A 16,754-nucleotide genomic window follows, 5' to 3' on the forward strand; every position below is an offset into this window, starting at 1 on the left:
GGTCTTGATAGGGAATAAAGTATTCTGTGAGTTTATGGATGGTGGCGCTGACATTATGGATGAGGAAAGAAAATCTATTCCAGAATATGTGTCTATTCCAGTGAGACCAAATTCTGCCTCTTCATATGAGAGAGGCTTAATGTAATTAACCTACCACCAGGTGGCTATGGAGCCTTATCAGGGCTCAATGTTGTTCCTTCTGTTGGCAGATTAAGCACTCAACAGTAGTAGTATCAACCAGGTCAGCCTTGGTAGGGAAAGTTTGTGTTGTTAAGTCCATACATAATCTCCACTTGGCCACCATGACAACTTGTTTATGGGCCATTGAGCAAGCACTTGAGGTGGTTTGGGAAAGAGGCTGACTGACATCTACAGAACAAGTTATTTTTTCACTTGGTTAGAAGCCTCCTCTGCAGTGAATGTCCCTTTGGTGGTCATTCACATGGCACACAAATATATCTTCACATTCTTTGCCTGATCAAAGAGTTCTGTCCACATACCTTTTCCCTCGATTTCTTTATTGCCAGTCCTCCAGTCCTGTTCCTTGCAAGTGCCTGACCACTCAAGCAAACCATTACTTATCATGAATCAGTTTAGATTTGTACTTTCAGCCATCTCTTTCCCCCTCTCATAACCAAAATCACTGCTCAAAGTTCTGCCTACTGGGACAATTTCCCATCACAATGTTGTGTTAGTATGTTCTTGAATCACTATGGACTACTTGAGGCTGGGTAATTTACAAATTAAAGAAGTTTAACCATTTCACAGTTCTGCAGGCTGTACAGGAAGCATGGTGCTGGCATCTGCTCTGGTGAGGGCCTCAGGGAGCTTATAATCATGGTGGAAGGTGGTGGGAAGCCAGCATGTCATATGGTGAGAGTGGAAGCAAGAGAGAGAAGGGGGAGGTCCTAGACTCTTTTAAACAACCAGACCTAGTGTGAACTAACTGAGCAAGAACTCACTTATCACCAAGGGAATGGGGCTAAACCATTCATGAGGAATCCACCCCAATAATCTAATTATCACCCGTCTCCGACACTGGGATTCACATTTTGACATGAGATTTGGAGGGGAAAAACATTCAAAGCCTATCAGCTGTCCTTCATGATCACTCTTTAGTGGGGTGCAAAAATTAATCTGTGGGTAGTAAACCAGGCTCGAATTCTTCTTTCTTGGTTAACTGGTTGTGAGAAACATTATGGGAGGCCGAAGACATGCGTTAAGGGACAGAAGACAATGCAATAGAAGAAAATGCATTTTGAGTCCCTAGAAGTTGAGATTGAAGGAGTCTGAGCCATCTGTTCATGCCACTTACTTGTACTTTCCAGAACTACCTGAGTTGGGTTTCTTATATGCCATTTCCATTCAATAATAGAATGCTGCTCTGTACACTAAGTCTTATGACTAGGTAGATCAGACAACATCAAATTCATGATGGAAAGGTCAGGTTACATGGTTACCTTATGTTCCATGGTTAAGTATTCAGTCTCTATGGGGGCCCAGTAGCAAATCAGAAGCACTTTCTCAAAAACAGAATAATAGATTTACTCCAGAATCCTAGAGGTCTTCACTGACTCCAGAATCCTAGAGCTCTTCACTGTCTACTGTACTGTTCTACTAGTGCTTGCCAGAGACTCCACAAAGCAATTCTATTTGGCACTGATACTTCAACTATCACAGGCTCTGCTGGATCACAGGACCAAGTGGTAGAGCAGCTTGCCCTGCAGCCTGAACTTGCTGCAGAGCCTTCTCTTGTTCTGGGCCCCACTTGAAACTGAAAGATTTTCATGTGATTGTGTAGACAGGTCAAAATAGCACACTTAAATGTGATATTTATCACCTCCCCAAATCCCCAAAGACCTAACAAATGCAATGCCTATATTAGTCAAGGTTCTCCAGAGAAATAGAACCAATAAGATAGATATGATAGTTATATAGATAGACAGATTTATTATAAGGAATTGGTTCACACTATTATACAAGCTGAGAGGTCACATGATTTTCCCTCTGCAAGATGGAGACCCATGAGACCTGGTGGTGGAGTTCCAGCTGAAGTCTGAAGGCCTGAGAACCAGGAGAATTGATGGTATATGTTCTAGTTCAAGTCTGTCTGAAGGCAGGAGACCAATGTTCCAACTCAAAGACAGCCAGAGAGAACGAATTATTTTCTTACCCAGGTTTTTGTTCTATTCAGGCCTTAAATGGATTGGATGTGGCCCACCCACATTGGGAGGGCTATCTGCTTTACTGAGTCTAACAATTCAAAGGTGAATCTCATCCAGAAACACTGTCATAGACACATTCAGAATAATGTTTAACTAAATATCTGGGTACCCCAGTCAAGTTTACATAAAACTATCATGGTGCCTTATCTTTGTGTGTGTCTGCTAGCTGATTCAAGGTGCAGCAATTTGTCACATACCAGAGAGAGGATATCCCAACATGCTTCAGACTATTGAATCCCCAGAAATTTATCTGAGGTGACAGGCCCCTCTCACCACCTGAATTTTTGTGGGGTATATCTACTACCCTCTGGTTTACATACATCTTACTAAGGCATCTAAAGTACTTGCTACTTCTTACTCATTAGATCCATCAGCATAATGTCATCAGTAGAGTGAGCCAGTGTGATATTTCATGGAATGTCAAGACAATCAAGATCACTTAGACTATATTATGGCAGACAGCAGCAGAACTAATGTAGCCTGTGGCAACACCGTAAAGGCATACTATTGGCCCTGTTGGGTAACAGCAAACCACTTCTGGTAGTCCTCACAAACTGGTATGGAGGAAAAGACATTAGCCAGGTCAGTAGCTGCATACCAACTGTCAGAGGCTGTGTTGACTTGCCCCAGTAAAGGCGTTACATCTGAGACAGCAGCTGAAATTGGAATTCCCATCGGTTACATTTACAACAATCCGTGACCACTCTTCAAGGTTCATATGGCTTCTGCACAGGCTAAATTGGTAAGTTAAATGGGAGATATTATAGCTATCACCACCTCTGCTTGTTTCAAGGTTTTGATGGTGGCATTTACTTCTGCAGCTCTCCTAGGAATGCAGCACTGCTTCTGGTTTACTATCCTGGTAGGGAAGTTCCAGGTGCTACCACTTAGTGTTTCCTACCATAGTGATCTTCACTGCATGGGTCAGAGAACCAATGTGGGAATGTGCCAGTTGCCATGTGTGTCTGTTCCATGTATGTCTGTTCTGTAGTGTGCACCTATTCCCACTGATCTTGCTGAGATCTGTCCTGATGTATAGATCTCTCTACATTTAGGAGCTGGGAAACAACTGCAGGGTGGGTCTGTGGACTAATTTGGTCCACTGTTAGTGAGACGTAGGACTCCATCTATCATCTTACCACCATAAGCCTCTACTTTGACTTGCTGACCATAATGACATTTTGAAGCCCTAGGAATTAGTACCAATTCAGAGCCAGTTTCCAGCTTTCCCTAAAAGGTCTGGGCATTTCTTGTTCTCCAATGCACAGTCACTTTAGTAAATGGCCCACAGCCCTCTTTAGGGAAGGCTTGGAGGAAAAGGCATGGTATGAACCTGGAGCAACAGTGCAGGGCTGTCTCTTCTCAAAGGAATCAAGTCTCCCCTTCAATAAAGGGCTTCAAGGTCTGTGAACTGACTTAGGAAACTAAGTTTGGAAACAAGTTTGGAAACTAGGTAAGAGGCCATGACTCTCCACTGTGGCCCCTCAAGTCAGGTTTTTGGTTAAAGATCTAGAGTTTTTCCTTTCCTATGGATCAGGCCACACTCTAGTTGGTGACCCATCTATTTTATTCCTAGGCATACCAAGATCAATGAGCCACCACCAGCGGGTTCTGCAGGCCAAAGCATTCTGATTATTAGTACATTTCTGCTGCCTTTTTTGATAAATATCCCCATCTTGTTTTTGATGGCTAAGTGCTGTCACATGTCCTCCTCTACTCCAGAATCTCATCATTCCAACTGAAATCAGGGAGCCCATCTCAATAAGAATTTGCTACAGTCATACCTGGCCTACCACAGTGCACTTTTCCCAACCCAGGTACTCCTCACTGTCATGTATTTCCCAATGTCTTAGTGAGGGGAATGTCTTCTGGGCCCTCCTGTGGAACACAGTTCAGGAGAAGGTATGCAGGTCACACACGATAAGACCAGTCCAACATTTTCATCTCCCTAAGCCTTTGGATTCCCTCCTTCACATCATGCCAGGGAAGCACTAGCATCTCAATCTCACCTAATGTAAGCCAGTGTTAAGTCCACATTTCAGTCACTCAACCAGGCAAGCTGTTAGAGCCACCTCCAATAAGGCAATAAACTCAAACTCTCTAGTAAGTATACCGTTGTCAATGAACTCAGCTTATCTGGTGTTATATGCTGTCTTCCATAGTCTAACATCCTTAGAAAAGATTTCCACACGTTTCCCAAGTTTCTACTGATATATATATATCAGTGAAGTCTAGAAAGCATTTTAGTGTTTGGGCTCTGTCCTTCTGGGTCATAGTGTGTACCTATTCCCATAGACCATGCTGAGATCTGACCTGATTTATAGATCTAGCGTTAACAGGGAATGGCTGTGGTGAGTCTTGAGAAGGATGAGTATCCCTTTTTGAGGCAACTGTCCCAGGTTGAGGGAGGCTCAAAATGGTTTTTGGGTTCAATATTATTGGTTTCATCTGGGTCCAATCAGATTTCTCTAATCTACCTTTCAAGATCCCATTCTTTCTTGATCAATACCCTAACTTTCAAGTGAGAAACATGGCAAGACTGTAAATTTACTGTCATTGTAATTCAGAAACTTGCATAACTAAATTGTGTGTTTGGTTTTCAGCAGTGTTGTAGCTATAAGAAATAAGAGACTTTTAGGGGCTGTCATGGAAGCTCTCTGGTTGTCAGAGATGGCTTGAATTGAAAGTTAACAGGCCTGAGCTTCTCATTTTCTCTCTGCAGGAGCCCAGTGTACCCGAAAGAATTCATCCTACATCACAGCCCTTACAGTTATCATTACTCTCATAATGGTCAGACACAGCAGCCACTTGGCTCACAATCAACCACGGGGATGCTGCTGGGTTACTAGCCTCCCATTTCCCAGTAGCAAGGAGCTCAGCACTGCATATGAGCACGAGGGCAGGACCCAACCCATCCTCAGACTCCATGTTCACAGGTCTATTTCCTAAGACCAGTCTCAGAACCAATTCTATATCAGTTTGGACCAAGCAGACTTTAACAGGCAAACCAGCAGTTGGCCATGACTCAGGAGAGGAGTCACTGTACAGTAAGCAAGGGAAGTAGAGTATAACGAATTATTAAACTGTGATTCAGCGAGTACTGTAAAGATGTAAAGAAAGCTCTAACCAGTAGCTTAGGGCTGGATAGATGAACTGTGGTAAAGGAAAAAAAATGTGATATATATGATCTTGCATATGGTATGTACAAGAAAGAACAGAGCCCCCTTTCCCCAAGAATGGGATTTGGACACTGTTGTTGGAGGTGTGGTTGCAGCTTATTTACTTGATGGCACAGGATTTTGCTGGGTTGCGTGGCCAGCACTGGTTGACTGTCCCAGGGCAGCACAAAATAGCCCTCTGAGCTTGCCTGCTCACTGACAGGACAGCACACAGCCTCTGGTGCACGGTGACCATGTTGGGAGGCCTGAGGCAAAGTGGCCTCTAGGCTTGACCCAAGGCAGCACGGTTGACAAAGGACGACACACTCTGGGTGCATGGCTGGGGTGCAGTGCCACTGGATGTAACCAGAGGATGTGCAAAAGCAAGAAAAGGCAGAACGCAGTACAGGAGTACCAAGAAGAGCCCCCTTCTTCTTCCAATGTTTCTCTAGCGCCCTCTGCTGACAATGCTTAGCATTTTGCTCACTGTAAAAGGGAAATCCAGGCCACTAATATGGAAAAGGTACTCTTAGAGCAAATCCACAGCTATGAGGCAATAAATTGATAACTGGCACATGCCCCAAAGTAGAAACCACACAAATGTCCACCAGCAGGTGGTACATCTTTACAATGGTATACAACTCAGAAATAAAAAGGAATGAACTACTATATGCATAAAAACACAGATGCATCTCAAAAACATTTTGCTGAGTATAAGAAGCCAGGCCTCAGATAGTACATCCTGTGTCATTCTATTTACATGAGAAACTTTAACAAGCAAACCATCAGTTGGCTGTTACTCAGGTGAGGCATCACTGCAAAAAGGCATGAGAGACTCTGGAGTGAACATTACTTGAGTTATGTTCATTTTTCAAATCTTATAGAGCTCTATACTAAATGAGTGCATATTATTTATATAAGTTATGCTTTAATAAAGTTAGTGTTTGAATGTTAATGGAAAACTATGGCCTTTCAATAAAAGCAGGATCACTGAGAATTCAAACCCTTCAACGTTGCAGGTTTGGGTCACCACTGGGTTAAGTAGGATCTCAACCAACTGAAGTACTAGCCAATAGCAAAGAGAATGTAGGAGGGGGTAGTGAAGGAAGAAAATCACAAATATTGACCATAGCTTCAAGACTAGTTGCATAAATGAAAACTGTAAAATATAGCATCATTTTATGGTGTGTGTAAAGCAAGCATTTTCCTTCCTTCTTTCTTATTATTTATTAAGTAGTTTTGGTAGTAATCTTCATTACTTTTGGGGCCATAGAATGTTCAGGTGGGATTTTAAGTGAATCAGAAAAGGAATTAATACCCAAACATCATTATGGTGACTAATATGACTCTGTGTTTCCCCTTTGGGGGATGAGAATGAGAGCAACTCCCCCACCAAGTATGGTTGCATCATACTGGAAGAAGCATGATGTTCTGTTATTTCTGTTATACACAATTTTGTATATAGGTAGTGAGGTGTGTAGCAATGCTGAGTTGCTAAAGGAGTAGACCACATGAGCTATTTTTGTTGTAACCTAGCCCCATATCCATTTTTTTCCTTGTCCTCTACTACTGGAACTGGGAATCCAAAATCTATATTTCCTAGATTGACAGCTGGAGTCATCAGGTTCTAACAATAAAAGGCATCAGCAGGAGATCAGAACTGAAGAAGACATACACTTCCTGCTTGTGGCTCAAATACCAAGTAGTTGCTTAGTAGCTGTGGGAGGGGGCCTGCTGAACTCCCACGGCCTGTCCCAGCACCTGCAGCATAGTAGTGGGGAGCAGCTTCTAGATTCCTGGATATCACACCTTCCTTTTGGCTCTTCCAGCACTTTCAACTCATTTGTAACCAATACCCCATATAAATTCTTCTCTGTTTAAATACCTAGTGTGGTTTCTGTAATAATAATAACCTACAGTATCAAAAATTGTGGTTTGGTAAGGATGGCAGATGGAAAACATATGTTCAACTTCCTTGTCTCCTAGAACCCAACTAAAATAAAGGTGTAGATATTTACAAAACTAATCAACCCAGATAGCAAAAGGAACAAGAGGGGAAAATATCAACAGGTGAGAGTTCAATCCATTTACTGCAAATTAAATGTGGATAGAAATCTGTCGATGTTTGAAATGAGAGAGAGCTACAGTCCAGACCCAGTGGTTATAAGTAGGTGGTTGTCCTAGTCGGCTCGGGCTGACATAATACAATACCATAGACTGAGTAGCTCCAACAACAGAAGTTAATTCCTCACAGTTCAGGAGGCTGGAAGTCTAAGATCGAGGTGCCAGCCCATTCACTTTCTGGAGAGGGCTCTCTTCCTGGTTTATAGACAGGTGCCTTCTTGCTGTGTCATCACAAGGTGGAGAGACAGCAATTTTTCTAGTGCTTCCTCTTATAAGGACACTAATCATATTGGATCAGGGTCCCACCCTTATGATATCACTTACTTCCTTACTCCAAATACAGTTACATTTGGAGTTAGGGCTTCAGCATATGAATGTGGAGTTGGGGGAGACACTATTCAACTATTCAGTCCGTAGCAGTGGATCACATAAAATGTAACCCATAATTTCTGCTTCTTGAAGCTCTTAGATTCCTTCTAATGTAGATTATGCCAGGGAGGTCTTGGCATCTCAGTTTTATTGACTGTAGTTCACTGTTGGACCCAGGTTTTAGCTGGCCAGGCAAATAAATGTTAGAACCACCCCCCATTGCTGCAGCTAAGCATTTAATTCAGAATCTCAGGTACTGGCATAATACTGGTAAAATTTTCCCAATTCAACATTATATTCCATCCTCATTGAACTACCATATTTAGAATCTTTTCCCACATGTATGATTCTGTTGTTGCTGATGTTAATTGGCCAAACTCTTCTGTTCTTTTTATGGATAAGCTATGCCTATCTGGGTCAGACTGAGCACTTATCCACACTGGGTTCTGACTCTAGTTATGAATCCAGAAGCAAAGAGGGTGGTGGGGCAGGTATTGAGGATAAGAAGCATCACCCTCAGGTGGTGTCAGTACAAGGCCTTCAGGCAAAGGAAGGATAATCTCCTCTGGCCAGGTCAGGTCAAGTAAGTGTAAAGTACTTAGCAAAATGCCACACAAATAGTAAACATTATGTAAGTTTTTATACTCTTTACAGTTGTTACTATCAGCTGAGTCAGCCCTGGTGAGCAAGGACTTGGAAATTTCCCAGTCTGTCCTCCCACCCAGCCTAGCATGGGCACAGATGAAGGAGGAGCTGTGAGGTCCTCAAGGATGAGGAAGGAGCCCTGAGAAGGAGTCGGATGCAGCAACAAAGTCCAAGCTTGCTATGCATCAGAATCACCTTGGGAGATTAAAGTAGATTCGGACTTCTACCTCAGCCCTCTATATCAGAATCAACAGGTGAGTGGGTGTTTTTAGAAACTCCCCACATGAGTCTGATAGAGTAGGTACCTAGATGGAGGAAGAAGGCCCTTAGCCTGAGGCCTGGATGCAGGTCACTTGTCCTCACAGAGAGCATTTGGCATGGCTGTGGGACCAGGAGCCAGCATGACCGGGCAGTGTGCTGAAATGCAAGAGGTAGAAGGTGGAGGCACTGACTGTGTTTGCCAAATGATTCAGCAGACAGGCAGAAGTGGGTGGCACTCAGGCTTACAGGAAGGAAGGGTCAGAGAACAATGTTTTTGGGATGGTAGGGTCCTCATCATTTTTGTAGCATAAGGGGAAAAATCAAGAGGAAGAGATTAAAGATATGAGAGGGGTAAAAGGTTTGAAAGCGAGGTCCTAGAGGGGGAATGAGATTTGGAGCAGGTAGAGACATTTTGGGAGAGAAAGACTGGCACCTCTTTCTCTAGGAATGAAGAAAAGAGAGGTGCAAGTAAACTGGAAAGGAAGCTGAGGAAAACCCAAGCATGACAGCTTACTTTGCTTGGTGAAGTGCAAAGCATGGTGGCTTTCAGAGAGTGGAAAAGATGGTGGTAAGGAACTTTATCTTTTGGCTTTATGATGTACTGCAAAGGACACCAGGTTTCACCCTCCTTCCTTAACCTTAAACTCAGTTTTCACTTATGTTAAATGAGTATCATAATCCCTGCCGCAAAGGGTTGCTATAAGGATTTAACAATATCAAACCTATAATGAACCAGCTTCTAACCACCTCAGAAGTGCTACTGCAACTGTCTACTCCATTAAGACTTTTTTAGGATAATGGGAATGTATCTTCTAAGATCTTCTTCAAAAGTTGACAAAAAGGACTTCTGGTTCTGGACAAGATACAATAGACTCACTTCTTCCTATTCCTCCACCAAGTAAAACTAAAATCCCTGGAGATATATAACAAAAGAATAATCTGAAAGATGGAGAAAAAGGGAGACTGGCTAGGGACCTTGAGACCTGAGGAACAACATACAGATGGGTTCCCTGGGTTTTCTTTTTGCCTCCTATATCCCAGACTTGGACCTGAACAGGCTGGCAGCTCACAAACACTAATGGGCATAGACGAAAAGAGGTCCCCAAAAAGCCTCTTCTCTCTAGCCAAAGGAACAGGAAAGGGGAAGCCTAGAAAGACAGAAAATATTTAGACTCTAACTTTTAAAGAAGAACCAAGTAGAAATTTTAGAACTAAAATACAAATTAAAACACCAATCGAACCCCACAGAAAACACTGCAGCCCCACCCCCCACTGGCCAAGAGCTAGTGTGGAGCCTAGACTTCCAATTTTACCAACGTGGCTGTAACAAGGTGACCCCTCTCTCCCACTGGGATGATGTCAGAGAAGGCAAAGCAGGGAGCATGAACTCCCACACCTGTTCTGAAATAATGAGGAACTGCTTCCCTGGGGTGTCAACGGAAGCCGAGGGGGAAGCTGTACTTCCATCCCCACTTGGCAGTACCAAGAGAGTGGACTCCTTCTCCCACTAGTGCAGTGCCAGAGGGGGCCTGCTGAAACAAAGGATTTCAGTAAGAATCTGGGTCTCATAACATAATACTCAATATGTTCAGAACACACTAGAAAATCACTAGTCAAACCACGAACCAGGAAAATCTCAACTTGAATAAGAAAAGACCATCAACAGAAGCCAACACTGAGAGGACACAATGTTGGAATTATCTGGTGAGGATTTTAAAGCAACTATCATAAAAATGCTTCAGTGAGCAAACATGGATGCACTTAAAACAAAAATACAGAAAATCTCAGCAAAGTAATATAAGATGTAAAGAAGAATCAAGTGAACATTTTAGAACTAAAAGATACAAATGAAAAACTCAATGGATGAGCCCAATGGAAAATGGGAAGAACAGAGTGAAGAATCAGTGAAGTTGAAGTTAGGATAATAAAAATAACCCAATCTGAGAAATTATCCAATCTCTGAGAAACGGAGAAAAAACAGACTGGAAAAAAATGACTGCAGCCTCAGAGTCCTATGTAACTATAACCCCAAAAAAACCTAATACTATGCCATTGGAGTCGCAGAAAGAGAAGAGAGATAAGGTGGGGCTTAAAAAAGTATTCAACAAAATAATGGCCGAAAACTTCCGAAATTCAGCAAAAGACATAAAAACAGATTCAAGAAACTAACTCTGAACAGTATAAACCTAATGGAATCTATGCCAAGACATATCAGTTAATCTCCTGAAAACTAAAGACAAAGAAAAAAAATCTCAAAAATAATGAGAGAGAAATACCACCTTATCCATAGGAGAAAAAATAAAAAATGGCAGCAAATTGCCCCTCAGAAACCATGGTCAGAAGGGAGTAGCACAGCATTGTTTCAAGGAACTGTAAGCCCAGAATTCTACATCCAGTGAAAATATCCTTTAGAAATGAAGTGGAAATCAAGATATTATCATCTGAAGGAAAACTAAGAGAATTTGTCAATAGCAAATCTACCCTAAAAGATGCTCCTGAGACAGAAAGGAAATGATAAAAGAAGAATTTTGGAACATCAGGGAGGAAAAGTAAAAAATTGAAAGGGTAAAAGTACGGGTAAATGGAATAGACTTTCTTTTTTTTTTTTTTTTTTTTTTTGACAGAGTCTCACTCTGTTACTCAGGCTGGAGTGCAGTGGCGTGATCTCAGCTCACTGCAACCTCCACCTCCTGGGTTCAAGTGATTCTCCTGCCTCAGCCTCCCAAGTAGCTGGGACTACAGGCGTGTGCCACCATGCCCAGTTAATTTTTGTATTTTTAGTAGAGACAGGGTTTCACCATGTTGGCCAGGCTGGTCTCGAACTCCTGTCCTCAAGTGATACATCCGCCTTGGCTTCCTATTACAGGTGTGAGCCACTGCACCTGGCCTCCTTCTCATGAGTTTTCTAAATAATGTTTGGCAGTCGAAGCAAATCAATGTTACCTCGAGTCTACTATGTAACGAGCATCAGTGTCAGGCATGCCCTGTAATTGAGGTTTCAAGCTAAATGGAATAGTTTATATGTGTAAAATGTTTAGAACAGGCCTGGCGCGGTGGCTCATACCTGTAATCCCAGCACTTTGGGAGGCCAAGGCAGGCAGATCACTTGAGGTCAGGAGTTTGAGACCAGCCTGGCCAACATGGTGAAACCCTGTCTCTACTAAAAATACAAAAATTAGCAGGGCATGGTGGCGGGTGCCTGTAATCCCAGTTACTCGGGAGGCTGAGGCAGGAGAATCGCTTGAACCTGGGAGACCCAGGTTACAGTGAGCCGAGATCATACCACTGCACTCTAGCCTGGGCAACAGAGCAAGACTCAGTCTCAAAAGAAAAAAAAAATATTAGAACAGCACCTGACACATTAAGGAATAAATAATTAGTTATCTAAATGCAATAAATGTAAAAAGACAAACAAAAGTCAAGAGAAGGACACCCACTAGCAAAGAAGGCACCGAATCCTTCTGTCTTCTCCCCTAAATGTGGGCACAAAGCAAGGGTGGGCAGAAATCCATCTAGCTTTTCCATTTGAGTCCTATGCTGAGCTATCTGTTCTTAGTGTACCAGGGTTGAGGTGGTCATAGAAACTATTGTAGTGTGCTTGGGCTACCATAACAAAATACCATGCACTAGGTGGCTTAAACAACAGAAATTTATTGTTTTCACAGCTCTGGAGTCTGGAAGTTGAAGATCAAGGCCCAGCTGCTTGGGTTCCTGGTAAGGGCTTTCTTCCCCGCTTGCAGTGGACACCTTCTCACCGTATGCTGACATGGCCTTTCCTTGGTGCATGGGAGAGGGAGTGAGCAATCTCTCTCTTCCTCTTCTTTTTTTTTCTTTTTTTTTTTTGACAGAGTCTCACTCTGTACCCCAGGCTGGAGTGCAGTGGTGCAATCTCGGCTCAGTGCAACCTCCACCTCCTGGGTTCAAGCGATTCTCCTGCCTCAGCCTCCTGAGTAGCTGGGATTACAGGCGCCTGCCACCATGCCCGGCTGATTTTTGTATTTTTAGTAGAGACGGGATTTTGCCATTTTGGCCAGGCTGGTCTCGAACTCCTGACCTCAGGTGATCTGACCACCTTGGCCTCTCAAAGTTCTGGGATTACAGGTGTGAGCCACCAGGCCCGGCCGGGAGAGGGAGTGAGCAGTCTCTCTCTTCCTCTTCTTATAAAGCCATCAATCCTGTCACATTAGGACTCCACCCTTATGACCTCATTTAATTACCTCCTAAAAGCCCCAACTCCAATACAGTCCCATAAGGGGTTAGGTCTTCAACATATGTATTGGGTAGGGAGAGGGCACAATTTAGCCCACAGGGCAAATCTGGGGGGAGATGCGAGTTCTTCTCGGTCTTTATGCCCCAACAGGCTTTCATGTTGCCAACTCAATCAGACCACTAAAATCTGTTCTCAGAGGAAAGTCCTCCCCTTCATTTTCTGTCCTGAATATACAATTTTCCCCAGGCCCCAAGCCACAGAGCCTGAAACATCAGGAAAAGGTTCTGCTCTTACTGCTGTTATCCAACCTCTTTCATCTGACTATTTCAAAATGTCCTCACAGCCCTAATTAGGTAATGAATTAATCAACAAAGTTGCTGGTTAATTGGTTTTCATTTTTGGAAGTACTTCCAGAAATGTCAGGAGAAATGACATTTTTCAGAGTTTAAAAATGCATTGCTCAGCCTGAAATGCTGTGCTACATGAAAAGATTTCCTGCTAGGCTAGATCAGAGTGAACTGGGGGAGGTGGACGCGGGCAGGATGATTTCTCTGTTTCTGTGGCAGCCTGCCGCAGTCTGGAGTGCACACCCTCTGCTTTCTCCTCTGATTCTGTTTCAGTAGGCTAGATGAAAAAGGGCACTGCATTCGAAGTTAGAAGACTGAGGCCACAGTCTCTGACCATAACCCAGCTCTGTCACTAACCAGTCACCCAGCCTTGGATGTCAATTCCCCGAGCCTTGCCTATAAAGTGGATGTTAATCTACCCCATCTAGCCTTTGGAAAAGAATTAAATGGTTCTGTATGTCATCTATAAAATGGATACAAGTCTATCCAATCTAGCCTTTTACAAGAATTAAATGATTATATATGTAAAAGAACTTTCTAAACTGCAAAATACAATTACACAGTCCTTTTCACAGTATGAGCACCTTTCTCAGGCTGAGGTAGAGATATTGGGGGAAGGCTTCATGGAAGAACTAATAACTGAGTTCAATCATGAAGGATGAGGAAGGGAAAGCAGGGACATTCTGGGCCAAGAGAGCAGCATGGCAACAGTGAGAGAGGGCCTGGCACATCTGACAAAGTCCCTGAAGTTTACATAGCTAGGTTTAAAAATTAAGGGAAATGGAGTGGGAGGAAGGATGCTAGAGAGAGAGGGTGAAGCACTTTGCACACCATCCTAAGGAGTGTGGACTTTTCACAGACATGGGAAACAATGAAAGCATTTAAAGAGGCAGTGCCATGATCAGATTTGTATTTAGAAAGCTCACTTGGTGGAGAGCAGTATTGAAGATGGACTGGAACCAGTCTAGACTAGACAGAGAGATCACTCAGGAAGCAGGTGCAGTAACCCTGTTGAGGATCTAGGGAGGGCAACTGTAACAGAAGTGGAGAAGAAGAGTTAATTAGTTAATTAATCCAAGTGGTTCTGAGGAGGTGGAATCCATAAGACAGATAGCTGGTAAGCATGGAGACAAAGGAAAAGATCAAAATTGCCTCCCCAGTTTCCAGTTTGGGCTAACAGATAAATGGTGGTGGTTACATTCAGTTGGTTACATTCACTTCTAAATCAAGTTTTAGAAGGTTAAGTCTGTGGGATAAGAAGTAGTGGTGTCTAATGACTGTTAAATATAGGGTTCTGGAGCACAGGAGAGAGATCTGAAATGGATAAATATAAGATAAATATAAGACAAAATTATGTTTTAGAATCACATTACTGACTAATAGCTAGTATGAAAGATACCCTAGATCCAGCTATTTTCAAACTCTGCACCCATTTTCCACAGAATTTTTTAAAAAGGAAATCAAACTGGAACTCCAATATCTGAAATACATTTTAAAAGTTCTTTAGATGGTTTAAATCTTCATCTTGCATGGATCATGGTTTTAAAGCCCTCAGATTCATAACAATCTGAAAATATTGCTGCCTAGATATACTTTTCCAGGATAGAGAAGCCTCAGTAACATGGCCAGTATCACATAACATTTAGTTAAGAATTGCCCTCCATATCCAATGTAAATTTCTTTTGTCTACTTAAGCCCATTGTTTTAGGTTCTGATCTTCATTGGAAACATTAATTTCTTGTTGTCAGCTTACACAATAATAGTTTACAACTTTAAACCTGTGATTTGACTATTACAAACATATGGATGAAAAATTTTAAATGCAGTTGTTCAGATGTTTCCAAATTTCAACTGATAACATTGACATTATTTATGCCCATGCCCCTAGAACAGGGACTAAAAAAATAGTTAAAATTGCCCAGAAGGCCCTGTGTGGTCTGAGCCTGGCCTACCTGTTCAACCTAATTGCACGGCCTTCTCCCTCTTGCTCACTCTTCTGCTACAGTGGGCTTCTTTTTATTTCTGGGAGGCCCTGGCCCTTATTTTCACTGTTGTTTTTTTTTAAATAATGACTGCAAATAAGCTGTTATACAAATTAAGCCCTTATTTTCACTGGTTTTTTAATAATGACTGTAAATAAGCCAATATACAAATTAAGATCAAGGGCAGAAATGAGGTCACTTACTTCCTCTTAGCTGTTAGTTTCTTCATCTATAAAATAAGAAGGTTGAACTAGATTGGGGTTAAACTCCAAGGTTGGGATCCCTGAATTTTGGGGGGTAGGGAGCTCAGTGATATGAATGGGGGTTAGTAAGCTTACTAAAACCAAACTTTTGCCCATGAGAAGGCTAGAAAAGGAATAAACATTTACTAAGTACCCTCTTAACAGCTCATTTTTCCTCACAGTTACTTAAAAGTAGGTGTTGTTATATGTATTTTATCATTTCCATTTTCAGATGAGGAAATGGTCGCACAGAGAGGCAAGACAGCTTTATTAAGGCAGAGCTAGAGTTTACAAGGCCAAATAAAACACAAAAACAAATTTCTTTGCTTTTATATAGAATTATATCAACTTAATAATGTAACCAAGATAATCCAGTTAGAGGAAAAAAAGAAAAAAAGGAAAAGGAAGTGTATTGGGCATGGCCTGGTGGTTCATGCCTGTAATCCCAGCACTTTGGCAGACAGAGGCGGGAGGACTGCTGGAGCTCGGGAGTTCAAGACCAGCTGGGCAATATAGCAAGACCCCATCTCTACAAAAGATTTTTTTAAAATTAGCCAGGCGTGGTGACTTGTGCTGCAGTCCCAGCTACTCAGGAGGCTGAAGTGAGAAGATCACCTGAGCCTGGAAAGTTGAGGCTGCAGTGAGCCATGATCATGCCACTGCACTCCAGCCTGGTGACAGAGTGAGACCATCTCTCAAAAAACAAACAAATAAAAACCAGTGTATCTTTGTTTGACAGAAATCTTTCAAAATATGGGCACATGTGGGAAGCAGATAATCAATGGTGTCCCTCTGAACAAAACTTGGAAACCAATGGAATAGTCCTTTTCTAAAGCAAAGACCTCCAGCTCAAAAAGTACCAGGAATCTAAGGAAACCTGTTGACACAGTATGGTCGTTGACAGCTAACTGCCACAAGAGGGCAAAATTCTCAGGAAAAGGAATGAGGTTGATCGGAGTCTAAAATCTCACTTTTGCCTTCTCCACTTAGAATATCCTTTTTCTTTTAGATATTGTCTTGATTTTTCAATTTAATAAGAGCTAACTAATAAGAATGTGGTTATTTCTTTGGCCTGAAATCTCTCCCACCCTTTCCTCCCTCCCTCCCCGTTAACTCACATTCATATTCAGTTGTCACCTAAGATATTATTTCCTTAGAGAACCTCACCTCCCTGGACTAGGTTTGTTCCCT

This window comes from Pongo pygmaeus, chromosome 13 (assembly GCF_028885625.2).
Source record: "Pongo pygmaeus isolate AG05252 chromosome 13, NHGRI_mPonPyg2-v2.0_pri, whole genome shotgun sequence".
Taxonomy (NCBI): Eukaryota; Metazoa; Chordata; class Mammalia; order Primates; family Hominidae; genus Pongo; species Pongo pygmaeus.